Raw genomic sequence first — 27,459 nt, forward strand, 5'->3', positions numbered from 1 at the left:
CACTGCACATTTAGCAGCGCTCAAGGCACGTTGATGGCACTGGAGCAGACGGATCCAGGACAATTAACATTAATCACCTGTGATTTGTACTACTGTGTCCATTCCTTCAATGAATACCTGCATTACTGGTGCCAGAATGGGTTCAGAGATTCAAAAGGCAACACCATCAAACACTTATTACTGTGGGGGAAAGTAGCGTATTTGAAAGAAATGCTACCCAGTGTCCATGTAGTTCATACATTGGGGCATCAATGTATTGGAATACACGTTACAGGCAATACCTTGGCTGATGAAGTGGCCAAATCAGCAGTAACTGCGGCTTCTGTTGCTGCAATAACTCATTCCCGAAGGAGATTAGATGATGAAACATTGGCTGCTGTGAAAGCTTCGGCTGAAAGCAAGCAAGCATGCCAAAGGCATATTTTCCCAAATAACCTACAGCATATCTAGCCTAAATACTGCTCTACCTCTGAGATTTCTGTCCGTCTAGCTCCATCCTGACCTGCTAACCCAAGATGAAACTATTGAGGACAGGAAGAACAGCTTACCCAGTGTGAAAAACAATGAACCCAAAGGCCTCAAGATGCATCACCAGAATGATATCAGCAGCAGACACATTCACAATGCACCTACCACATGATGACCCAATCACATATACAACAAAGTCCTGGGTCTGCCTGCATAGCAATCCACTAGGCCTCAAAATGGTGTAAGACATATCTTGCCTCGTCACTGTTTTGCCTGCACTGGTGGTAAGATGGCATTCTCTGGCCATCCTCCCAAGGGCTAATGATCTGCACATTTCAGCAACTGCTTGACTTAAATGGAATTGGCATGCTTCCCAAATGTCAGGTCAATACAATCAATACAATACAATTCAAGCATGGGTACCTGTCACAATAGGATAACCTACAAATCAACTGTACAAGGTCTTTGCGAAATGTCACTGTAAACCTTTGGAGGTAGATGTCACAATACAACCAGTATCATTGTATCTTCCACATCAACAGGTCGAGCTGCCACTGGGCACACAGAGCCCACAGAAAAGTCTTCCACTACCCCCATAGATGTAGCCCTCAGGGACGATGATACTCTTGGGCGTCTGGACGTGGAGGATGGTTCTGGCCCATCTTGACAAACTGGTCAGACACCATCAGTGAGTCTCACTGTGGACACTACATCACCTCCCAGCCTGGTTGCCTCCACATCACAGGCAGCCCTTCGCCATCCAACCTGTGGCCCTAGGACAATGGCAACCATTTTGTGCTCCCCAGTTTAGGATCCTGAGTTGCAGCACAACACCTCTGACAATGATAGTCCAGGAACCAGTTGGAGGGGGCATCCCGTGGGAAGGACACAGGGCTGTGAGGGTAGAGTGTGTGTGAGGGATGTTGTGGGCCAGCGGATTGAGGCCACTGGGGATGCTCCTGGTCAGGACTTCATCAGCCACATCTTGGGGGTCTGTCGGGAGTCTCAAGGCATGATGGTCCACATAATTGCAGAACTCTAGAAAATCAAGGAGTTGCAGAGGGACTTTCATCGTGAAATGCGTAAACAGTGGGAGGCTCACAATACCAATATGGCCTCCCTAACAGGGGTGATGAGTGACATTAACACCACCCTAAGCATGGATCAACAACAATACACTACTCCTTCCTTTGGTGCATCTACACCAGGCCCTTCATCGGTGCCAGTCACTGGAAGGGAGGCCCTGTCAGGGGAATAATCCACCCCAGACACCCCTGCCTCTGTAGCAGCAGATTCTCCTCCCACTACGAAAGTGGAGACATCCAGCAAAGAATCCAGGAGGTGCCACTGCCAGCTAATGACCTCTTCCAGAATGACCTCCTTTGTGTGCCACACATTCACTCCTCTTTGACTTTCAACTACCTTCAATTTCCAATGGGAGGAGAACACTGGACTTTGGACTTCCAATTGGATGGCATCTACTCTACTGATTTCATCTACCATGACTGAACCCTCTGCTTTTCTTTTCCATCATGCCCCAATTTTATTTTGTACACACGTTTTCAACAAATCCACCTATCACAGTCATTGTCTATTTGCTTCTGTTACACATTTTGCTATGTAGAAATGTAAGACCATGTCAAGCAAATGAGGAGGACACAAGATACTAATGCAAGGAGGGATATGTTACAGGTACAGGGTCCTGCTAAGGATTACTACCAACACCGACCACAGAACAAAGGGCCTTTTCAGACATTGTCCTGTAGAGTAGGCAAACAGAAAAGTGAATGGTGTCACAAGCTTGAGCCTTATTACGTACCACACAAAAGAAATACAACATCACATAATCCATGATAGAGACAGAGGGCAGTACAATAGGTGCTGATCGCAGGCCCATCATATTCCAATGACCATGCATCTGGTGGTATGACACAAATATATGTCAGTGTGGTGGCAGAGGCACTGTGGCCTGCAATGATAAAAAACATCTACAGTAACATACAGCCCAGGCCATGCAAGAATAGTGTTCAGCCTATGTGAAGGGTGACTGCCTTACTTGCAATTGATGATAACACATTTCATGCCCACATGATCACACACATGAGGCAATCAGCCCAACACAGCACAGTAAACAAGTCCAATGTGCACTTCTGACCTTCCACTGAATCACTGTTCAAGCCACCTTGGCACAGGTCACATACACTCCAAATCTATGACCCACATTACCTGGAATAATCCATGTCCAATTCATATGTCAGAACTGCATCAGATACCTGCCAATGTCAAAATTCTAAAATGCCCACATGAGGATGTCATGGTGAAGGTACCTGTACAAAGAGAAAACAAGGAGCATAGACTTGAAAGTATATATTTTACACAAATCACATAGCAAGCATCTGCAAAGGAAATTGCATTGCAATGAGACTGACACAGAGTAGCTCCATCAGGGTGGGGATATGTCAAAGGCTAACTCTTCGAGCACCCTTTGGCTGAATATTGCTGAGTATCAGCTCCCTAGATGCCAAAACACAACTCCACACATTCTCACAACTACAGTTCTTCCTACAGTCACAGTCATTATATCAGATGACATACTTACACTCATGAAAAGTAGCTATTGCTGAGATCTTCCCATAAGTCAGCTCCTTCCTCTTCACCACTGTCATTCTCACTTGGCATTTCATGAGTCTCACCTGGTGGCACTGCTGGCTCCCCCTCCTCTGGGATGCATGTGATATTCTTCACAGGGCAGTGTTGTGGAACATGTAGCACACCACAGTGATCTAACACAATTTTTCTGGGTGAGTAGTGGAGGGCTCCACCTATCCGGTCCAGACATTTAAATCTGCCCAAAAGCCGCACCACTACCCGCCGTGTTCTTCCATGGGCATCATTGAAGCGGACTTCCCCTAGAGTAGTTGGATTTTTTAGTGGCGTCAATAACCAAGGATGCTTTGGATATGAGGAGTCTCCTGTGCAACAATGAGTCACTCACTTCATGCATCACCAGACATTGCACACACACACAAACAGGAAAAATGTGGCTCACCAACCAGCCAGGCCCTCTTTGGGTACTGTTGTGACATCAGCTGGGGTATGGTGTCCTGTTCTGCATTATGAAGAAATCATGGGCTGAACCCGGATAACAGGAACAGACATGTGAAATTTAGAGATCCACCAAACAGACAACTTGCACGTTGATGGAATGGAAGTTCTTTCTGTTGCTATAGGCTTGTTCATTGGCCTGAGGTGGGACCAAGCCAATATGTTTGCCATCAATGGCCCCACCACATTTGGGAGATGTCCAAAATCATAAAAGTCAGCCTTCACATGGGCTAAATCCTGATGTTGGGGAAACTGGATGTAGCTGTCCAGGTGTTTCAACATTGCTGTGAGGATATCCTTCAACACCATACTGAACATAGGTTGGGACATGCCAGCTGATAGGGCTACTATTGTTTGCCTATTCAGTCGGTAAAGAAGGCTAATGTGATGTTCTTCCATGGTCTGTTGGTCTGGCAGTAGACGGTAGACAGGAATTTGTTGCATCCTCCTTCTCCCTGGATACCTATGTATGACAAGATATTATTTCTGATATTAGTGTGTCCACAGCAACATACATGATGAATGTCAATGATATCTAGTGACAAGGCATTTCTTAAGGGATAGACATGGCAACCATGACATCACAGCTGCATATAACACAAGGGTCACTTGTGTGACTCCCATGGATTTCCACATGTCTCCACATGTATCTGGATCAAACTCAAAGATGTGCAACAATTGCCCCTCATAATGTTACTGACTGTCGCTAGCGCCAAAATGACCGTTGGTGGAGTGGACTGTGCCCCACTGTTAAATGCCATCTGTGCCCTGCCTCATGCTACAGTAGCAGTTGAGTGGTAGGATCTACATGACAAGACAGGATAAGCATGATTTGAGCTAAAAAAACACATTGTCAGAAGTATGACTCAGATTCTGAAGCCCATTGCAGCATTTTAGGCTGCCAAAATGAACTCCACCTGAACACACACTCCGAAGACTCCAAAGAAGCCACTAACCTGATGGAAAACCTCCACTTCAAGCTACACACCAGCCCGCCATCTGCCAACAGGGGAATCCTCATCTACCGCCCTCCCGGACTCCGCACACCTTTCGCCGATTCCATCACAGACTTCATCTCCGCACAAGCCATCGCAGCCACCAACAACACCTTGCTGGGAGACCACAACTTCCACCTCGAGAAACCACAAGGCACCAACACCGCTTCCCTCCCAGACAACCTCCACAACATAGGACTTTGACAGATCGTGACAGAGCCAACACACTCGGCAGGACACACCCTCAATCCCATCTTCACTACAGGAACCACCGCTACATTCAGCTACACCAGGTAACTCCCATGGACAGATCACTGATGCATCCACTTCACCTTCAACTCACCCACCATCACCAGACCCCAACCCCAGCCATCGCATAGAAACTGGACAAGAATAACTGACGATCAGCTCACCACTGCCCTCTCCATCTCCACACCCACCATCGCACACAACAAGGACCCAAACACCAAGGCATGCACCCTCCACAAGTGGATCACTGACTGCGCCAGTACCATGGCCCCCGTCAAAAAGAATAACAACACCCACAGAAGAAGAGCCAGGTGGTTCACCCCCGAATTCCGGGAATCAAGACGCATCTGTCGCCGCATTGAGAAAATCCGGAGAAACACTAATTCCCCAGAAGCCCACTGCAACTTCAAAGCCGCCACCACTGCACGCCACCAGCTCATCAGAAACACCAGAAAGAAGGCTATCCAAGACAGAATCTCCTCACATCAACACAACAGCAAGGTACTCTTCAACATCATCAAGGAGTTCACCCAACCCAACAGCGAGACAACGGACATCCCACCCTCACAGGACCTATGCGACAGACTCAACACCTACTTCCACCGCAAAATCAAGAACATCTATGACAGTTTCAACAAGGACAACCCACGCGCTGAACCCCACCGTTCCACAACCGAAACCAACAAACCCACAATCTCCACTTGGACACCCCTCTTCACCAAAGATACATTGAAAATCATGAAGTCCATCCACTCCGTGGCCCCCACGGACCCATGCCCTAATCACGTCTTCAACAGAGCTGCAGACACCATCGCCCCCAAGCTCTACCTCACTAGCTGCTGCCACTTTCCCCGACGACTGGAAACATGCCGAGATCAATCCATCCCTCAAGAAACCATCGGCTGACCCCTCCGACCTCAAAAACTTCAGGCCCATCTCCCTACTTCCATTTACTGCGAAAGTCATAGAAAAAGCAGTTAATAGCCAACTCACCACATTTTTTGAAAGCCACAACATCTTCGACATCTCCCAATCATGATTCAGGGCCAACCACAGCACCAAAACAGCCCTCCTGTCCACAACAGACGACATCTGCTCTCTACTGGACAAGGGAGAGACGGCAGCACTCATCCTACTCAACCTCACGGCAGCATTTGACAACAAGATTCCACGAAGCCAGAATAAGAGACACGGCCCTCGACTGGATCCAATCCTTCCTCTCCGGCAGAACATAACAAGTGAGACTCGCCCCCTTCCTCACAGAAACCACACCCACCACCTGCAGAGTGCCCCAAACGTCCTCCCTCAGCCCCACGTTCAACGTCTACATGGCCCGCTAGCCACCATCGTCAGAAGCTACGGAATAAACATCATCTCCCATGCCAACGACACCCAACTCATCCTCTCCCTCTCCAACGAACCAGACAAGGCCAGACACAACTTCCACGGAGGCACAAAAGCAGTCGCCAAACAAGACTGAGGTACTCATACTGAGCCCCCAACCTAATGCATGGAGCAATGCCTGGTGGCCACCTACCCTTGGAAACCCACCCACCCCGCCAGCCATGCCCACAACCTCTGAATCATCCTGGACCCCGATCTTAGCATGAACCATCAGATCAACGCAGTCACCTCCTCCTGCTTCTGCACCCTCAGTCTCCTACGCAAGACCTTCAAATGGATCCCCCTCGAGCATAGAAAGACCGTCACACATGCCCTCATCACCAGCAGACTGGACTACGGCAACACACTCTATGCTGGAATCAACAAAAATCTCACCCGCAAATTGCAAAACATCCAGAATGCCGCCGCCACATTGATCCTCAACCTACCCCGACACTGCCACATCTCAGAACACCTATGCACACTGCACTGGCTCCCTATTGAAAAAATAATCACTTTCAAAATCCTCACCCATGCACACAAAGTCTTTCACAACACCGGACCTGCCTATCTTAACCAGTGACTCAACTTCCACGTACCCCACAGGAGCCTTCGCTCAGCCCAGCTTTCTCTTGCAGGAGTACCTCGCATCAGGAAAACCAGAACAGGAGGATGCTCCTTCTCCTACCTCGCCGCCACCACCTGGAACACCCTACCCATCCACATCAGACAAAACACCTCCCTCCCCAGCTTCACGAAGGAAATGAAGACATGATTTTTCTAATCCACCTCTGGTACTCGCTACACCCCCACAGTGCCTTGAGACCCTAACGGGTGAGTAGCGCTCTATAAACTCTTGATTGATTGATTGAAATGGCAGCTGTCTGACTTACTCCACTGGACATTAGGAACCTCCCGTGACCGCCAGTGGAAGTCGTCTTGGCGGTAGGCGATTGCAACTGTGGCTGGCACAGCCATAGGCTAACATCGCCAGTGGTGATCGCGGGCCAATGGCTTTGTTCCCCAGTGGTGACGACCTCATATGTGGCAGACGTGAACGCCATGTTCTGTAGATTCATTCACTTGACTTGTGACACTGCTGCCAGCAACACCTAAACTACCTGAGCTGCTGTCTGCAAGCTCTGGGAGCACTAATGCCATGTCCAGCAGGTGATAGGGCCTCTGGCTTCTCTTCAGAGGAGCCGAAGAGGCTAGTGGATGATGTCCTTCCCCTGTATAGACAACTCTATGGTGTACCAGAGGAGCAGATAAGTACCTCATGTGAACAGTTTTCTCTGTACTTCACCATCCTTTCTGTCCTCCAAGGCTACAATGTGGACATGTGTGCCAAGTTGACTACTCATGTGCTTTTTGTTACAGTCTGTGTGGCATTAATGGGATGTACAATGTACCGGTACTGGTGGCTAGTGCTATATGTAAAGTTCAGTTACATTGTGGGGTGAGGTTTTTAGAGTCCTAGATCCTCCTTGTGTTGGATGCACGTAACTAAGTGAGGAAACATTTCCTCCATACACTGACATCTCTTCCCTTATGATTGTTGTAAATGTCAGACAACATGTATGTGCATTACACCATAAGCTGAGCATGCATGTTGTATGAGTCACTTGAGAGTAATGTGAGCAAAATGTATGTGTTGCGGGGCTGCCGTTGATTTGGACCGCGATCGGCAGTCCGACAAGTACTCTGGGGGCACACGCCAAGAAAAACAACATAGGTGTCCCCCGGGGGCATGGTGGTAAAACTCATCCTCCTTGAGGACGCTGGGAATTCCCGACACACGATGGGAAGGACAGAAGATGACACTGTGAGGGAAGCCCTGGAGAACGCGCACATGCAAGGTGAGAAGGAAGAGGAGAAGCCGTACGCAGTATCGGATAAAGAAGGCACAGGACCTTGTTTATAGACGGCAACTATGAGTTGCAAGGAAATGGAGACCGGAAAAGAAGCACCACTGTCCCCCAATCATCCAGAGAAGTGCGGGAACTCTAACAACACAGAGCAGCCCAGCCACATCCCTGGAGGGGCGTGGCTCCACAAGGTACAGAGCTATTTACAAAAGCAAAAGGATCATACTGAAGTGCATGCAGGGAGGAGAGGGCAGAGAGAAAAGTAATAGGAGCCATAAAGAAATTATTAAACAAAGATAAATACCAAATCCTAGTGACAGTAACCGAGGAGTAAAAGTACACCTATGCCTGACTCACACTATTGATGGTTTGACACTCTGGAAAGGGGAACCAAGAAGGGGGAAACCCCACCTTCCCTCACTGTCCTTCACACACCTACCCGGTACCCTTTCCCCTCAACCCCATAAGAGTACAATTACCTGAGCCAGCTCTCTGTTTTCTTTTCAGAGGAAAATACATGATACCACCAAAACCTCCAGAAGACTGAAGAGGAGATCTTCCTTGGACCTACCTAGAACAGAGGAGAAGGATTTAGAATAAGACTTATATTCCTCCAGGTAATAATTACACAAGAATAAAAAGATTACTGCTTTATTGTGAAGATCAACCTTGTAGGACCTTGTTCTTTCTAACATAACAGCTACAGTATCGTGCCACAGAGATTTATTAACACATCTGCCCTTGCTAAATTATTGTTAGGAAAGCATATCATGAGTCACTCTGCTCTTCAGGTTGCCACACACAAGACGTGTCAAATAGTTGTTGGCTAAATGATGTACAGTAATGCATGGATATGATGGGAAAGGAGTGTCATGTTGGTTCTGTCAGCTCAGCCTGCAGATAGCAGGGCCTGTCACATATATCCCCCAGTATGGGTCCTAGTCTAGGCTGGGGTAGAGTCACTGTGGCTATGCAACTGTGGCACTGTGCCAACTCCCCGTACCCCAGCAGATCCTGCAATGTGGCCAGTATGAGGCTCTGGTGGCAAATCCTGCCCGGAATGCCTCATTCCATTGATTAGATTAGATTAGAAATAGGTACAGAGGTAAGTCATTAATCTAAACCATATTGCACTTAGCATCATTGTCAATGTATGTCTTTCACTCATGACACATCCCTTACTCCCACAGCCCTGTTGTCACCTTCACTCAGGTAATATTTGTCTGGTAAAGGCTTATTGAATAAGTGACAGTCTCACAGTGCAGAGAGTGTGTTGACTCAATAGCTTGGTCACATAGCAGAAACTGTACAACACATGCCTTTGTTAGTTGGATGTCATCTCTGTAGGATGGACACATGTATGTAATATGTGTGGTACAGGTATATACCACAGAACCCCACCCCCTGAAGTGGCATGAGTTTGCATCTGCTATGGCAGATGTCCACACATGGACAGGGAAGCCACTTTCTGTACCCACCATGCCAGTCCCTACATTGTTGCTCATGTGTAATGTTTAAGTTTTTAATATGGCAGTTGCCTGTAGGGACTGTATGCAGAGAGTCATTCCCACAGAGTGTGAATGTGTTGGTCCATTAATAAGTAAGGAGTTTACCCTTGAGAAGCTACATAGGTGTGATGTGTTTCATAGTGGCTCACATCACAGTCAGGTTGCTAGAGCATGGGCTACATGATGTCAGTAAGCGTGCTTAGTCATTGTAGGGCCTGCGCAGGGTAGTGGGTTAGTCTGCAGATGGAAAAATATATGCCTGTAATCATGTCCCTGTAGTTATTGGCTTGTACTTGTCACACTTGGGGAGTATTGACAAGTAGAAAACTCTTAGCTTGATATTCCTGGCATGTATGAGACACAACCATTTGTGATGAAACTTGTGATCATGGTCTCTTGATTTGTCTTTTTCATCCATGCAGGTCAACACCCATCAAAAGAAGGAATTGGGGGGAGCAACGCCAGGAAGGTGCGAACCCTGGCAGCCCACAGCCAGTGAAGCACCCACTGCAGGAAAGGTGGGAGGACGTGAGACACAGGGCTCGGAAGATCGCTGATATCCTCCCAACATGGGTGGGGTGTCTGTCAGACCATAACCCCCCTAATTGCCTGCATTCTTGTGGTGGCCTATCCAGAGCTTGATGGGCATTTGAAGGCAGCACAGCAGCCGCAATGGGGTGAGTACAGGGCATTTTCCTGCCTGTCACATTGTCTAGTGAATGAGTTAGGGTCTGACAGCTCCCCCTGACAATTAGGGAGAAGCCATGTTTCACACAGTACATGAGTATTTATTTGTGTAGGCATGTCTTTGGGGCATACTGATGTGCACTGGATATTGCCCTAGGGACCTAGGACACAACTGGTTAGAATCCACAAACCACTTGCTCTGCAGGGACGACATATGGCTGTGTACATTGATCAAACAACAGCTGTTTGTTGTTGTAGTGTGTGTAATTTCTGTGCAACAGACCACAACTCCTAAATGTTACAGGCCAAAGGTAAGCCTCTATTGGTCAATACTTTCCCTTGGTAAGTGAGGAATGTCCATTGACATGATTCATGTGCCATCACTGTTGCCAACTTTCCTTGTGCCTACATGTCAACATATGTCCCTTTCTCTTTTGAAAAAACATTTGTAAGTCACTGTTTCATGCATGGTCTACCTATGTTGATTGGATGATGTCTGTATTCCCTCACATATATGTGCATGGCAAACTGTGTGTAGAATAGGACAATTACAATGGGGCTACATTTCATGTTGCTCCACAGACAGGAGTGTGCCACCCTTGTTTCTTGGCTGACACATACCCTCACTCATCATAGCATGTCATTTGGCATTTACAACTGCAATAGCAATGAGGGACATGACAGGTAGGCCTTAAGTTTTGAGCCGCAATGTGAATATCTTTGCCCTTGATGTGGCATTATGTGGAAAAGTGCACTGCACATATGTAATGGGCAAGGTTTGGGACCTGACTGTTGGCCAGCATCATGGAATGATTTGCAGTTATGTTGGAATCGCTTGTTTTTGGGTAGAAGCATTTGTCCACAGAAAGACATTTAGGTCTGCTTGACCATAATGGAGACAATGATGTAGCTTCCAATTGGGTGACATGTTGACTGCCTTCAACAAGTACTTGAAAATCTCTGGGCCTCTCCAACATCCAAGGGACTAATGGCGTCTACCTATACAACCAGAGTATGTCATTGTATGCGATGCTGGACATTAGTGGTGATTACCCTAGGACTTGCTGATTCATCGTATTGTGAATTTTATGGGCATCTCTCCCTGACATATTGCACAGGATAGCTACAGTGTCTATTTCCATGTGTGGCCTATCTGAGCAACATTTATACTACCTCCATGACTCTATTGGGACAAATGGCACTAGGTGAAGTGGGCATAGTGGAACCGCTTCCAGTATGACATGAATATTTCCATGTCACCTTCTCCAGGATATCGTACTTTTGCCATCAGCATGGCAGGATTTTGAAGCATCATTTCTATTGTTGGTTCATCAAGTATGTAACAAATTCATGTGTGCATTACCTTGTGTGGGATCTGTGGAAATCCAGTTGGGATTGGCCTACTATGGTATGCCAACAAGTAACTGAGGTCTGCTCCATCGGGCAAAGCTTTGAGGGTGATGTGGTCTCCTTCTTGTTGAATGGTCATTGTGATTGCACAACTTCAACCATGCAGTGGTAGTTTTTTGAGATTCTGAATTTCCTGTGGCAACTGTTAACAGTTCATATGGCATGCATGCATATGGTCTTGCACATCTATGGGCCACTTGGAGTGGAGGTGGAGTTTATTGCTGGGGCCTACTTCAGAGCTGTTGTTCAAGTGTGATCATGGACATGTGATGACCCCATTTCTCTATGTATTTGCTGCAGCAGCACCGGCAAGCAAAGGAGACGGGCATAGCCGAGTGGGGAAGTATCTGGCCACGGACCTCGGGCCAAGACATCACAGACACCCGGGGACCCAGTGGCTTGGAAGTCAAGGGGAGTGCCATGGGGAGACCGGAACATCCTCATCCTCATCGGATTCTTCCTCCAGTGGCCACTCTGTAGTGGTGGTGGACCCATTATGGCCTCCCCCTGTACCATCTTTGTCCACCACCCCCAATCTATCACCGCCCTCCTTGTTGCTCCCTACCCAGTTGGCAATGCACACTCACCCAAGAGGGTGATTGTCTCCTTTGCCGTAGGCACCTCTGCCCCAGGCCCTGTTACCCCTGCTGCCCTGAATGAGGAAGCTATTAACCTCCTGAAAGGTACCTCTGTGGGTCAGTCAGCCATTGTGAATACCAATCAGGGATTGGCAACTCAACTACAACAAATAAATGTGTTCCTGGAAGGCATTCATGGTGCAATGGCTGGCCTACAGAGATCTTCTCAGGCTCTGGCCTTCTCACTGACAGCAGCTAGTCACCTCCCACCTTTGACCCCCCCTCCACCTCCACCTCCCTCTTCCTAATCCAAATCTCCCCTTCCCCCACCTGCCCAAAGCACACAGACAGATCCGCACACATCCACATCAACACACAAGAGCACACACACAAACATATGCACCACAAAACACACCGTTATGTAACAGCCACCCACAGACACAACAGGCACCACTTCCCCAGACACCCCTCACTCTCCCAGCATTACACATACAACATCAAACATACCCGCAGACACCACCCCAACAGATCCCTAAACATCCACCATAAGCACCATACCCGCAGACACTACAACAACAGACACACAGACATCCACCACATCCAAGAAACTCGCAGTCACCACCCCAACAAACACATACATCCACATCTCAAGCACCCAGGACCTCCACCTCTCAGACCCCCAAGACACACAAATGCACTCACTCATTATCCAACATACACCAACTAAACACAAGCATACCTTCCAGAATCAGGCACCCACAACATCCACACCAACACAGCAGACAACCACTCCCTCAACCTCCAAATCCTCACCCCCTTCTGATGACCGTCCCAGTGCCCCTAAGAAACTTTTTTTGTTAGACCTTTGCCCTGTTCCCTCCACCCCTTCCTAAACTCAAGAGGCCCTCACCCACCTCCCAGCCATTCCCTTTCACCTGCGAGGCCTCCCCTGCTCCCCCTCAAGCACCCATACCTCCCCCTCCAAGAAGAACCCCACCCTCCCAAAAAGTAGACCACCCCTCCCAAACCCAAGACAACCCCACCCCACCCAAATACAAATCTCCTCTCCCCCAAAGATGATTCCTGAGGTGCCTTCCTGCCCCCTTGGTGCCCCACCTGTGGAGCTGTGGAGGTTCCCTGGCAGTTAGTAGTCAAGTGTTGGCACAATACTGTTCTATGATGGACTAATATATGGACTGGCCAATGGCCTGGGACTATTTGAATTTGGTTTTGAGATAAACCTAAACAGTTATCTTTTGTGGGTACACATTTTTCCTGCAATTTTTTTTCTACCTAAGTTGTTCCTGAGTAACTTGTTTTGTCTGCCTACAATTGTGTGTGTTTCAACCAGCTTGCTGATCCATTTGCTGTTGTTTGCAGTATCTGACTTTGTGGTCAGTGCTGTTGCCCCCTAAGACAGGGGTATATGTTGAGTGTAAGTGCAATGGTGGTGTCATTGCATTATGCTCTGTTTGATATAGTAAATATGTAATCTTGTGTTCTCCAATGTGAGCATGTATGGTGTTAGACTTGACCCCCTGATATGGATTATGTTTTCATCTGATGTGTGTCAGATTGAGTTTTCTTTGTGTGGACATGGAGTGCATTAAATTGTGCTACCTTTGCTTGCATTTGACTGTCCATGGGTCCATTTAGCAGTGTGTACCTTGCAGCTAGTTCCTATAGAGGTATGTCCCATGCAATTGGATATGTACATGCTTTGTTGCCTTGCACTTCCACATTGTGCAGATAGGCATGCCATTTGGCTCTAATATTGGTTGTCTCTGAGATACACATAGGTCCAGTTTCTATGCAAAAGTTGTTTTACGGGTAGGTGAAAAGTATAATGTGTCCCAGTGCAGCCTCCTTTTATGAGTGATCCTGCTGGCCCCATCCCTATGTGCAGGTATTGTTCGCATTGAGATCTTTGTGTATTTGTCTCTCTGTCGATTGTACATGCCATTGTCGTTCCATTGTGTTGCAATTTGAGTGTCCATTGCAGGGCTGTTTACTGGGAGTGTTGTTTGTGTTCCATGCCATATCCATACATATGTGTGTTAAATGTGACGCAGACCATGGCATGTGAGGAATGTGAGTGTGTGAGTTGTATTTGTAGATGTGATGTTGGTGTGTTGTTGGTGTTGTGTGAGACAATGTTGTGTACCCTGCACTGTCCATACGCTTGGGATGAGCAGATGTGTGTTTTTGTGTAGTGTTGCGGTGCAGTCTGAGTGACCTGCCCAAAGTGGGCGTATTGTGACTGAGCAGGTGTCCTTCTTTATTTATGATTCTGACTGTGTACACAATGACTCGTGTAATTGGTGCCTGTAGCATGACCCCCATCTCATGTGTGGCAGCGTAATGATCTGTGTGTTTACTTATGATCCGTGGCGCCCGCGGTGGCGTTGATTTTGTGCACCTTCGATGAGCAGGAGCAGCAGCAGAATGTGTGTGATGGGCTCCATGGTGGCACTGGGTGTGTGAGGCTGCCTGCAGGTGAGTGTCTCCCTTAATACTGTCCTTTTCTGCCTTCTAGGACATGGTGTTTTGACCGCACCGGTCACATTGACGGTGTGCAACTTCATAATGTGTCCAGAAAGAACACAGGCTCCACCAGCCTGTTTGTGCAGCCTCGTAACTGTGGCGGTCTGTGCTTCCTAGCGGTGCCAGCTGTACCACGGTGATCTTTGCTTCATAGGTCCGCTTGACTCATAGTCTGGCAGTCCGATCACCAACCTGATGGCAGTTGGGCCACCACCATGGCGCATAATGGACCGCCAAACTCATAATGGGACCCTATATTTTTTTCTTGGGACTGGAGTTGAGTCCTGAGTCCCTTGATGGCTGTCAACTTTTCTTGGTAGAAGTGTTGGCAGTCAATCAGATTTCACCATAAGATCTGTGCTTAGGCTCTGCCCAGATATTTATATTTCTGTTTTCTATAATAAATCTAAAACTACTGACAGGATTTACACCTAATCACAAAGTGATCTTTTTGGACCAAGATCTAGCTTTCTGCCAAATTTGGTGTAATTTCATTAAGCAGTTCGGACTGTAGGCTTGTCTAAGTTTCGTATGTTAAATTGCATGGGGAAAACATGTTTTGAAACCCCCACCCCCTTTTTCTCAGTCCCCACCTAACGGATCCCCCTGAAATTTCCCATGCAGAACCAAGCAAGGAAGGGAACTTTTTTCTTTTTTGGAATATTTTGTAAAGATTCAGCAATTGGCGCCAAAGTTATTAGCAAACCAAACAACTCTTTTTCTATGGAAACTAGGTCCTAACTATATATATATATATATCTATATATATATAGATATATATATATATATAGATTGCCTCCCCCACAGCCCTGGGGACAACCATCCCCCACAGGGAAAAAAGCAAATTTATTTGCGGGGAGCCCCACGCCCCCCCGCTGCCCAGGAGACCACCAACCCTAGGGGCAAATGATTAAAAAAAGAAAGGGACCAAGCCCCGGGGACCACCACCCTCCAGGGCTATTCTCATTGAATGGGGGGGCGCACGGCCCCACTCATGGAGCCACTGATGTCCCTGGGAACAGCCATCCCCCAGGGCCGGCTCCTGCTATGTCCTGGGGTGCCCACCCGTAGGACATAGGTGTTTGCTGTGGCTTGGCTTCAGCGCTGCAGCCAAGCCACAGAAAACACTCTGCTGTTTCACAGCAGGATCTGCAAAATATTATATATATTTTTTTTACTGTCATTTTTTTTATTTTCAGTTGGATAGAACTATCTCATTCTAAGTATTTCAGGCATCAAAGCCTAAAAGCTTCATACCTCTCCCTCTCACTTTCTTTGTCTCTCTCTCTTTCATTCAATTTTCCCACTCACACACCCACTCAAACACTCATGCACCCACTCACAGACCCAATCAGACACTCACGCACCCACTCACAGACCCACTCAGTCTCTCATGCACCCACTCAGACCCACTCAGATGGTTACACACCACTCACACGCACACATACTCAGATTGTCACACACCCATTCATAGGCACACAGACACCTTCATGCACCCATTCACAGACCTGCGCACACAGCGGCACACCCACTAAAACACTGAAGTATGCACTCTCACACCCAGACAGACAATCTGACAACCACTCTCAGTCCCAGATACCCACTCTTGCAACTTTTCAACACCCAGCGAGGCCCTGGAGAACTCCTGTTATGCTTGGTCAAAGGGCAATGCACATCATGGGGTTGAGTGGTGAGGGAGGTTGGCCACAGGGTCTGGCTGCAGGGCAGGCCTTGCGGGCAACCTCTGCTGCACATTGGTGAAGGCCGTGCACGGTGTTAAGTTGGGTGGTTATGGGGGGTTGGCCACAGGTCCTGGCCAAAGGCCAACCGCTGCCGCACCCTTGGCCGTGTGTGGCAGTGTTCGAAATAATGTATAGCAGTGGTTCCCAACCTGTGATCCGGGGACCACTGGGGTACCATGAAGCCTTCTCAGGGGGTCCGCGACTGCTTAGAAAATTAAAAAATATTAATAAATATTGACAAATATTGACAAATTAGGTCCCAAACTTCCAGCAATGACTCAGTGGTGGGGTCCCCGGAATTCAATGATGATTCAGTGGGGGTCCCTGGGTTCAATCAATGATAAAGTAGGGGTCCACAGAAGTCAAAAGGTTGGGAACCACTGATGTATAGTAATGAACATTACTATATGCTAAAAAAAAATAGACATTTACTGAAAAAAAAAGTTACAGGGATGTTACAGTTAGGAAATAGAATTGAAAAAAACCTTAGACATTCACTGAAAAAAACAAAGATTACAGGGACGCTATCGTTAGGCTTACATTTGAAACGTACAAAACCTTGCAACCCCGCCATGCACAATTTTTCCGTCAAAACTTTTACTGCAACTGGTACATTGATATTATCAGTGATGTAATCAAAGATGTCATAAGTGCCATAATTTGTGGATAATTACCAGTGCATGGCAAGGGTGTGAGTTATAGTTACCTTTAGGGCATGAGTTATAGTTAGTTGAGATAACTCTAACTATAACTGGCGAATTTCTAAGGTTTTTTATGTTTAAAATGTGAACCTAACTATTACGTTCCTGTAACCTTTGTTTTTTTCAGTGAAAATATATATAGACATATATTTATTTAAATGCACAAGAATATAACTTTATATGTATATATGTATTTTCACAACTATGCAGCCACACATCGCGACCTTCAGTTGGTGCGATGCACGAGAGCTGACCGTGCTCTCGATAAATCTGATGAACAAAATCTCATGGCAGCGCACTCCGTAAAGGTGGATTAACTTGACTTAATTTATTCAGTGCAACAAACAAAAAAACTGCGCGTTTCGACTAACCAGTCTTCTTCCCAGTTTCGAAGTCCTTTCTTTTTGTCACTATTTATACTTTCATAGTCGATAGAATTTTACAATGCATTATGGATATTATCGTACACCGTTGTTCACAGCCAATACACTAATGTAATGTAATGTAAATTACAATAACATAATAATCCAAAATACATTAAAATGTGCACTTCAATTCACATAAACATTAATTTATAATAAACCTAACAAGAAAGGGACACCTCATACATGTGATAAATGTGCTCTAATTATAAATCATCAATCCACTTGAAGATGGTAAGTGATTTCCACGCAGTTATTTAGAATTCAGTTGTTAAATGCTGTGTTTCATTAAAATATGGCCGATTATATAGTACATGAAATCAATTATTTATTTGTATTAAAAGATTTTCATTGTTTTGAGGAAATAATACGTGACACCGTATACAAATGTCAAACAAAGATAATACAATACAATACAATACAGTACAGTAAAATAAAATAAAATATGTTGCTCCTTATCAATAAATGCTGAATGGTGAGTATTGTAAGTGCTTGAGTTATTTTGGTTTTGGTTGACCCGGACTAATTGAGGGCATATCTCTCAGTGGCAGGAAGATAGTTGTTCCCGGATCCCAGGCGAGTGCAAGCATAAGGATAAGGAACAGGTCGGGGTACGAGCCTACCTTCAGGGCGAGTGTTTCAGATGCGTGTTAAGTTCTATCCTGCTCTAATCGTCCGCTAAGGCCTCCCACCTTCCCCAAACCTTGTTGTATTTACCCGGACAGCCTCTGGTCTCGTACACCAACCTCTCCTCTCCTGCTGTGCACACTAGTCCATTCCCTGTCTCCATTTATTTAAGGATGGCGCCACTCCTGTCTTCCATTTTGTCATTATGTCCATTTTGGCAACCAGACACGCTATTCCCCTGAAAGTCCGTTCTGCCCTTCTTAGTTCTGTGTCCCCCATTACCCCAAGTAGGAACGGGAGTGGGCCCAGTGCCAAGTCAGCCTGTAGGGCTCTGGAGATCTGAGTTTTGATTGCTCCCCAAAAGGTCTCTATGATTGGGCAGGTCCAAGTCATATGAAAGAAGTCAGCCTCCGACTGAGAACATCTCGGGCAATCAGCTATGGAGCGAAGGCCCGCCTCGTGCAGTCTCTTGGGTGTCATGTATGCAGTGTGCAGGAAGACGGACTGCAAGAGACGGAATTTGGTGGACACAGTCAGGGCTCTGGGCGCCATCAGGGCCTCCTCCCATTCTCCGCTTCGATTTGTCCCACCCACCCCTCACATCTGCGACTAAGCTTATCAAGGGGACCGGAGGTGTTAGCTATTAATGAGCGGTATATCTGTGAGACTCCTCCTTTGCCGAGGTTACCCATTAGTACTTTCGCTTCCATGGGGGAGTGTCCAGGGATGTGCCCATCAGCTCGCATGTGCACCATCAAGGCATGGCGTAGCTGGAGGTATTTGTAAAATTGTACTTTGCTCAGCGAGAAGAGTCTTTGGAGGTCTTCGAAGGACTTCATGTGGGATCCCTCTCAGACATCTCCAAGTGTAGAGATCCCAATGGTGTACCATTTCTGGAACCCCTGTAGTCCCGTAACTTCAGCAAGAAGTTTACCATGCCACAGTAGGGTTTGTTGGGTAATTCGTTTCCACCACCCTGTGATTCTCTGGGCGTCTCTCCAGCCCATTAGCGTCACCCTAGTCATCTCGGGAGTGGATCGAGGGATTGGCCACCCATAAAGGGCATTGAATACTCCTGAGTAGTTCAATGCGTGGAGCTCAAGTCGGTATGCAGGGTCCGACCAACCCCCTCCAACTCAGTCGTTGATGACAATCAGTTGCGTCGTGAGGTGGTAATAGTATAAATTTGACATTCCCAGCCCTCCATCGTAGACGTCGCGCTGGCACGTGATGAGTGCCAGTCGGGGGCAGGTGCCCTTCCATAGGAATTGGTGAATCACTGAATCGAGGTTTTTAAACCATCTCTTGGGGATTGGATAGGGGAAGTTCTGCAGCAGGTAGAGGAGTCTGGGGAAGACCATCATTTTAAAGAGTGCAATTCTCCCAAGTAGATTAAGAGGTAGGGTTTACCAACGTTGAAGGTCAGCCCTGACTTTGGCCATGAGTGGTGTGACATTGAGCTCCCATGCCAGCTCCAGCATGAGGGCAATGGAGACTCCCAGGTATTTAAAACTGTTCCAACGAACGGGGATGGTCTGTTGCCAGTCAATACAGTCTCTTGTGGGGTGTAGCGGGACCAGCAGAGATTTGCGGTAATTTAGTGTGAGGCCAGAGGCTTCTGAGAAAAGGTCTAAGATCTGCAGGATACGTGGACCGCTTGTGGCCGGATTAGCAATATACAGGAGAACATCGTCGGCGTATAACGCTACGCGATCTTCCGAGCCAGTGGGCTAGGACCAGGGGATCCTCTCGGAGTAGTTTTGCAAGTGGCTCTATTAAAAGCGTGGGGACAGAGGGCAACCCTGGCCCGTACCGCGACCAATGCGGAACGGGTCGGAAACAACCCTGTTGACCTGCACCCTGGCCGTTGGATGAGAGTACAGTAGCCCCACTAGCCTTCGAAATCTGGGACCTATCCCTTGCTCTGTAGGACCTGGTGTAAATATGACCAGTCCACAGTATCGAAGGCTTTTTCAAAATCGAGGAGGAGTAGGGCCATGGGTGAGCGAGTTAGGATTCCACGATGCACCAGGGCCAGGTGTAGGCGCCTAATGCAATGTCAGGTGCTTCGGGAGAGCATGAAGCCGCATTGGTCGGGATGAATTAGCAATGAGAGGGCGGGTTTAAGCCTGGTTGCGAGGATTGAGGAGAGTATTTTAACTTCGATATTTAAGAGAGAAATGGGCTGGTACTCTGAGCAGTGTCATGATGGGGGCTGGGTTTGGGGGCTTACCACAATAGTGGCTTGGTCAATGCCTGGAGGGAAGCAGTTGTTACACTCGGCCTCCTCATACATATTGAGGAGGTGTTGACCCAGTATATCGCTGCACCCACTGTATAGCTCTGCTGGAAAGCCATCTGGGCCTGGGGTCTTGCCGTAGCCCATTGCGGCTATTGCACTTGTTACCTCCTCTAGGGTTAATGGCTCATCGAGGTTGTCCCGCACCATGGGGGAGATTTTGGGAAGAGTGATTTTGCCAAGGAGAGGGGACTCTCTCTCTAACTGTGGTCGGGGTGCTCTTCGTACAGTCGTGCATAGTATGCTGCGAAGCTCTGCACGATTTCCCTAGGGGTCCTAGCGAGAGTTCCGGATTCATCTGAAATTTCAGATATGATCCTATTGGCCATAGGCCGCGTAGCTAGCCAGTGCAGGAGCTTCCCATTTTTGTCCCCCCAGCCATACACCCGGGCCGTAGATGCCCTCCACATATGCTTGGCGGACTCTAAAGTGAGGGTTTTAATCTCCTCGCGCACCTTCAGGAGCTGTCGCAGGCCTTGGGTCGAGGGAGTGGCAAGGTGTCGGCGTTCTAGGAGCATTGCTTGCGATTCAAGTTCTGCTATTTGGGAAATGCGGGCACATTCCCGCACTCGGATGAGGTTCTTGGCATGACCTCTAACCTTGCACGCAGCCCAAATCGTGCCCGGAGATTGCACCGACCCCAGGTTTTCGTCAAAGTATTGTGTTAACTGGTCTCTCACTGCTTTTTTGTATTCCTCGTCCTGTAGGTACCAGGTGTTTAGTCTCCACATTGGTCTACCAGTTGGGTCAGTCCCGCCCAGTCGTATTTGCATAGGCACATGGTCAGAAACCCCATGGGGAAGGATCTCAGCTCCAGTGACGTTAGTAATGTCTAGTGCGGGGGCGAATATGAGGTCAATTCTGGCGTGCGTCCCATGTGCTGCTGATGTGTGTGTGTATTGTCTGGTTCTAAGGTGCCAGGTTCTCCATATCTCACACAGGCCGAGGCTATCGGCCCAACCTCTAAGTGTTGATGCTCTGGATGACCGGTAGACCGTACTGTTGCCAGATATGTCCAACTCAAGGTCTAGTACGGCATTGAAATCGCCCCCTATTAATGTGATGCCTAGGGGAAGATCAGCTACGGTTCGTCTGAGAGAGGCCAAGAAAGCTTCCAATCCCGCTGGGGGGGCATATATGCTCACAAGATTAAGGGGCCGCCCATGCAACAGTCCAGATACCACTATAAATCTGCCCTGTGGGTCGGAGTATGTTGCCGTGATCGTCATGGGCAATGAGCGGTGAAGCAAAATAGCTACACCTCTGGAGCCTCTGGAGAAGCCCGAATGGTAGACTCTGTCATAACCCCCTCTGGCTAGCATGTGGCACCTGGTCCCAAGGAGGTGTGTCTCTTGTAATATGACCGCCAAGGGTGTGTATCTGCGCAGAGTACTCTATATTGCTGATCTTTAAATTGTGTCTAGGAGGCCATTTACGTTCCATGACAGAATTTTGGTCAATGAGAGCAGCGTGTGAGAAGGGTGATTGTGTGTAAGTGCTAGGCCTCATTCCGGGTGTGTCGGATTGGCCGTCTCAAGTGATGGAGCAAAAAGGAAAAAAAAACACAGCAGCAAAGGAAACTTATAGGGACTTTAAAATTAATCTGTAGTGTAAACTTAATACCCCCAACTCCCTCAACCCCATACTTCCACCCAAGAAGCATCTGTCGCCCTTGTGCCCATTTTAACCAATACAACCAACAGAACTGGTTTTGGAGTGGAGTGGTGGACCACTCCTGAAAGATGGATCTTCTGCAATATATGATTAGAAAGTCGACGGAAGTATATCTCGTAATTCTCGGGACCCTACTATGCAATGGATGTTCAATCAATTCGCTCCTGTTGTACTGGAGCCAGGCCCAGACCATCAGAGCTCTGGCATTGTGAATCAGGTCTGATGGCTCTCATCAGCCCAGTGCCGGGGACTGGCTCAGTCTGTCATCTGCAATCTCCTGCGTCGGGTCGTTGTCACTCGGGGTGTTCCCTGGTGCCCCTTCAGAGCCGGCCCCAGGGCCACATTTCTGGCTGTCGCCCGCTGAGTTCACGGGGTCCACTCGACCCCCTCACCTGGACCTAGTGCGCCATCGGCTCCTTCGCTGGAATTGGTCTTCTGCAGGTACACCAGTCGGTTCTCCGGGATCCCTGCGGGACCTCGGGGCTTCCTCAGTCATCCAGTTCCATGCTTCCTCCGGGGTGTCAAAGAAGTATGTCTTTCCAGCCATGATGAATTTTATGCCCGCAGGAAACAGGAGCATGTAGGAGAGCTGCATGGCTCTAAGCTTCTGCTTGACGCGCTCATAGGACTGGCGTCTGGTCTGTACTTCGCGGGTATAATCAGGGAACACCAGGATTTTATGATTGTTCCAGAGTAGGTCGGCTGAGCGCCTGGCCTCTCCAAGAACTCTGTCACGGTCCTTGAAATTTATAAAGCGTGCGATCATCGGCCTCCGGGGGCCCCCAGGGGGGACATAGGGTGGCCAGCGCCCTGTGCGCCCGTTTGATCGAAAACCAGGGTGACAACATCTGGTCGGGCATCCAGGACTTAATCCAGTTCTCTAGGAATTCGGATGCTCTGTTTTCTTCCGCTCCTTCTGGAAAGCCCACGAATCGTAGATTATTTTGCCTAAAGCGATTTTCGGCGTCTTCGGCCCGTCGATGGAGCTCACCGGTCCGGGTTTGTAATTGGGCCACCTTGGTTTTTAGTTCGGCTAGCTCGTCCTCTGCTTGTGAGACTCGAGTCTCAACCTCCGTGATGCGGCCCACTGCATTTCTGAGGTCCTGTCTAATGAGGCCCACGTCTTCACGCACTTCCCCTATTTTGGATTCCACGGCCAACTGTGAAGATTGGATAGCCAGGAGAATGGGGGGTCGCCGAGATGGTGTATTGCTAAATTTTTTGCTGCGAGACTGGAGGTTGCTTGGTTGCTCTATCTTTCCCCATTGCGCTTCAGGACACCTTTGGCACCTTTCCGTACCTCACGTACCCGAGGGAAACTGCTCTCCGGCGCTGTGGTTCTAGTGTCACGCCGATCTGCGGTGATGAATCAAAGGGGGCTGACTTTCGGCCTGGCCCAGTATCTTTGCACAGGACACGCGGCGTATAAGCGCATGTGTCGTGAATGTGATCCTGTGGGCCTCCCCGTCAGAGCCAGTGGCTGTCGTCTCCCCAATCCCTAGGAGTTTATTTGGTGGTTGGATTTGATGTCCTCAGATATCCGGGCCCTTTCTAAGCTCTCGTTGGGAGGTACAGTATGGTATTTCTTGTCTCTTGTTTAAGTCATGGCTGTCCCATGGTGGCCTCTCTGGGTTTGTTTCCCTGCAGGGTAGGAGACCCCGGCAGCAGGTGTATAGTCGTCCCTTCCGGCTCTCTAGCGGATCATTCACGCCTTACAAGAAGGCTCAAGAGTGGCGTTCCGGGGCTCAGGCACCCCTCCCCATGATCTCACGTGAGGCAACCAGGGCTGGCTCGTGTGCCGCACGGGCCTGGCCTCTCAATCTGCGGCCCTCTTCTCCCTTGCACAATGGGGTGCCTTGGTTGTCTGTCTCGGCGACAGGGGGATTACAATCTGGGCCGGTCTAAGCGTTTTGCCAAGTCCTCTCACCTCCCCCACTCGCCGCTTCGCTTTCGGGGCCTCTGCATGGACGCCCCAGGGTCAGCGAAGTACCAGGTCGGGCACTCCCATGGTCGCTGTTCCCGCTGTCTTTGGTGGTCCGGTGCAGGGCTCACCTCAATCCTGCCGGGGGAGCGGGCCTTCACGCTCCCACCGCTCCCCTCACTGCAAGCTTCGTTGGAGCGTCTGCTGCTCCGCCACACCTCTTCACAGGGCTGCGCCAGAAGGGCGCGGATTGCGTACGACCCGCGGCCCCAGCTCCGGACGGCCCCGAGGCCACTCCCAGGCTCAAATTCTTCAGGCTCTTCAGCCCTTAGGATCCGCAACGGGCGGGGAGCTCCTAGGAGTCATTTAGTCCACATTTCCAAATGCGGTAGGGGTCGGCTTTCCTGGCAGATGACGGAGGGGTCCAGAGCACTCTCAGAGTGCGGCCGCCATCTTGACGCCTGTAGCCACGCCCCCATGAAATCAAATTTTATATGTCTTATTCGATATCATTATGCTTGTGATCACTGAAACAACATTTCTCTCATCCTCATTATTAATACAATTATTGATCAAAGATGTACAAAAAGTTCCTCATCATTATTCATCCCGAACGGTATCTTAGTCCTCATTTTAATAATATATCTGGATTCTAATTGCCATAATTTGTGGGTAATTACCAGTGTATGGCGAGGGTGGGGATTTCCCTTTCTCCAAATTATGCCAACCTAGTAATGGGTTGGTGGGAGAGAGAAATGGCATGGGGCAAAGCAAATGATGTATATATGGATAAAATTGCCTTATGGGTACGTTTCATTGATGATTTGTTTATCATCTGGCATGGCTCACAGGAAGAATTTAAGACATATTTTTCAAATTTAAATAGAAATAATATAGGATTACAATTCACATGTAATATGAGTAAAACTTCGATTGATTTCTTGGACATCACAATTTATGTGGAGAATGATAAACTGGAAATAACAGTCTTTCGCAAGGAAACTGCAACAAATAGCATATTACATGGGAAAGTTTCCATCCTAAATCCTTAATAATATGGTGAACTAGTCAAAATGCGAAGAAATTGTTCCAGTGAAAAGGAAGTGCAATTACAATATAAGGAAACTATATCAAGGTTTAGAAAAAGAGAGCATAATCACAAAATGCTAGCTAAGAACTTGGAAAGAATGAAGGCCATTAATCGGGATGAGTTGTTATTTTCAAAGCATTCTAGCACAAAAGATAAGTTATTTGATGAAAATAGAGTAAGAATGATAATGAATTATACTAAGGAAAGTGGCTTGATAAAGAACATATTATATAAACATTAGCATGTGATATGTAGGGATCCTGATTTGGGACCCAAAATAGGCTCAGGACCGATGATCACGTATTGGAAGGCACCGAGATTATATAGTGAAAAGCCATTTTTCTTTAAAACATCAACAATCCTGGTTAACAGAACAACAGCAGGGTTTTATTAAATGTAACAATTGCAAAGCTTGCAAGATTGGAAAATCAATGAAATCTGTGAAAATGCCTAATGGATCTGACATGCATATTAAACAGAGAATAACCTGTAATACTAAATTCACTGTATACGTGATTGAATGCCATTGTGGCGCAAAATATGTGGGAAGTACAATATGCATGCTTAAAAAGAGAATTTTAGAGCACATCAGAGCAATTATACATAATGATTTAACCTATGCTGTAACTAAACATCTTAAAATAAATTGTAATAATGATTGGAAAACTTTAAGGTATTTTGGCTTAGATCATATTCCAGAACATGAAAGAGGCGGTGATAGGATTAGGAAACTAAGGCAATTAGAATCCAGATATATTATTAAAATGAGGACTAAGATACCGTTTGGGGTGAATAATGATGATGAACTTTTTGTACATCTTTGATCAATAATTGGAATAATGAGGATGAGAGAAATGCTGTTTCAGTGATCACAAGCATGATGATATCGACTAAGACATAAAGGTGGTCATTACAACCCTGGCGGACGGTGTTAAAGCGGCGGTAAGACCGCCAACAGGCCGGCGGAAAACATTTTGCAATTACGACCGTGGCGGAAACCGCCAACAAAGACAGCCACTTTAACACTCTGACCGCCACGGCGGTCCAAACAAAGAGCGTGGCGGTCACCACCAACAGACAGGCGGAAGACAATGTACCGCCCACAGTATTATGACTGGCCAATCCGCCAACTTTTCCGGGGCGGATTCACCGCAGATAAAACACGGCGGAAACAGGAATTTCGAAGGAAAAACGCTCACCTCTACACACTCCACGAGGAACGAGGACACCATGGACCCAGAACTCCAAATCCTACCTGCGATAGTCTTCCTGCTCCTGTACCAGGAGCACGAACGCTGGCGGCGAAGACCACGGTGAGTACTGCACCTACGACACAGGGGAGGGGGGAGGCAAAAGACAGGGACACACACATGCAACACCCCCAACCTCACCCACTAAAACACACACACTAATACATATCTATACATTATAGTTACACCCCCCAACCCCCCCGGAAGAATGCAAAAACAAAAGGAAATGAGTGTAACCATTGTAATCTATTAAAATGCAGTACGTAAAAAATATACATATATACACTATTAACAAAATATACACCAAGCATAGTAGTCCAGGTATTGCACCATTTATAGTCCGTGGACCACTGGGCCCAAAATGCATGGGCGAAGCCCACACTCGATACCAGATCAAAACAGAGAGAACACTGCAGGGGCATCAGATAGAAATACAACAGGCACCTCAGGGGGAAGGGAAGGGATCCACGAGGGGGCTCCATGCCCATTGTTCAATCCTGGGGAGTGCAAAGCCACAGTCTCTTAAGTCTCTACAGTGGGTGAGTTGCCCACTGTTCAATCCTGGGGAGTGCAAAGCCACAGTCTCTCAAGTCTCTACAGTGGGTGGCTTGCCCACTGCCATATCCTGTGGAGTGCAAAGCCACAGTCTCTCAAGTCTCTACAGTGAGTGGTTTGCCCACTGCATTATCCTGGGGAGTGCAAAGCCACAGTCTCTGAAGTCTCTCCAGTGGGTGGTTTGCCCACTGCATTATCCTGGGGAGTGCAAAGCCACAGTCTCTGAAGTCTCTCCAGTGGGTGGTTTGCCCACTGCATTATCCTGGGGAGTGCAAAGCCACAGTCTCTCAAATCTCTCCAGTGGGTGGTTTGCCCACTGCATTATCCTGGGGAGTGCAAAGCCACAGTCTCTCAAGTCTCTCCAATGGGTGGTTTGCCCACTG

This window comes from Pleurodeles waltl, chromosome 1_1 (assembly GCF_031143425.1).
Source record: "Pleurodeles waltl isolate 20211129_DDA chromosome 1_1, aPleWal1.hap1.20221129, whole genome shotgun sequence".
NCBI classification, from domain to species: Eukaryota; Metazoa; Chordata; class Amphibia; order Caudata; family Salamandridae; genus Pleurodeles; species Pleurodeles waltl.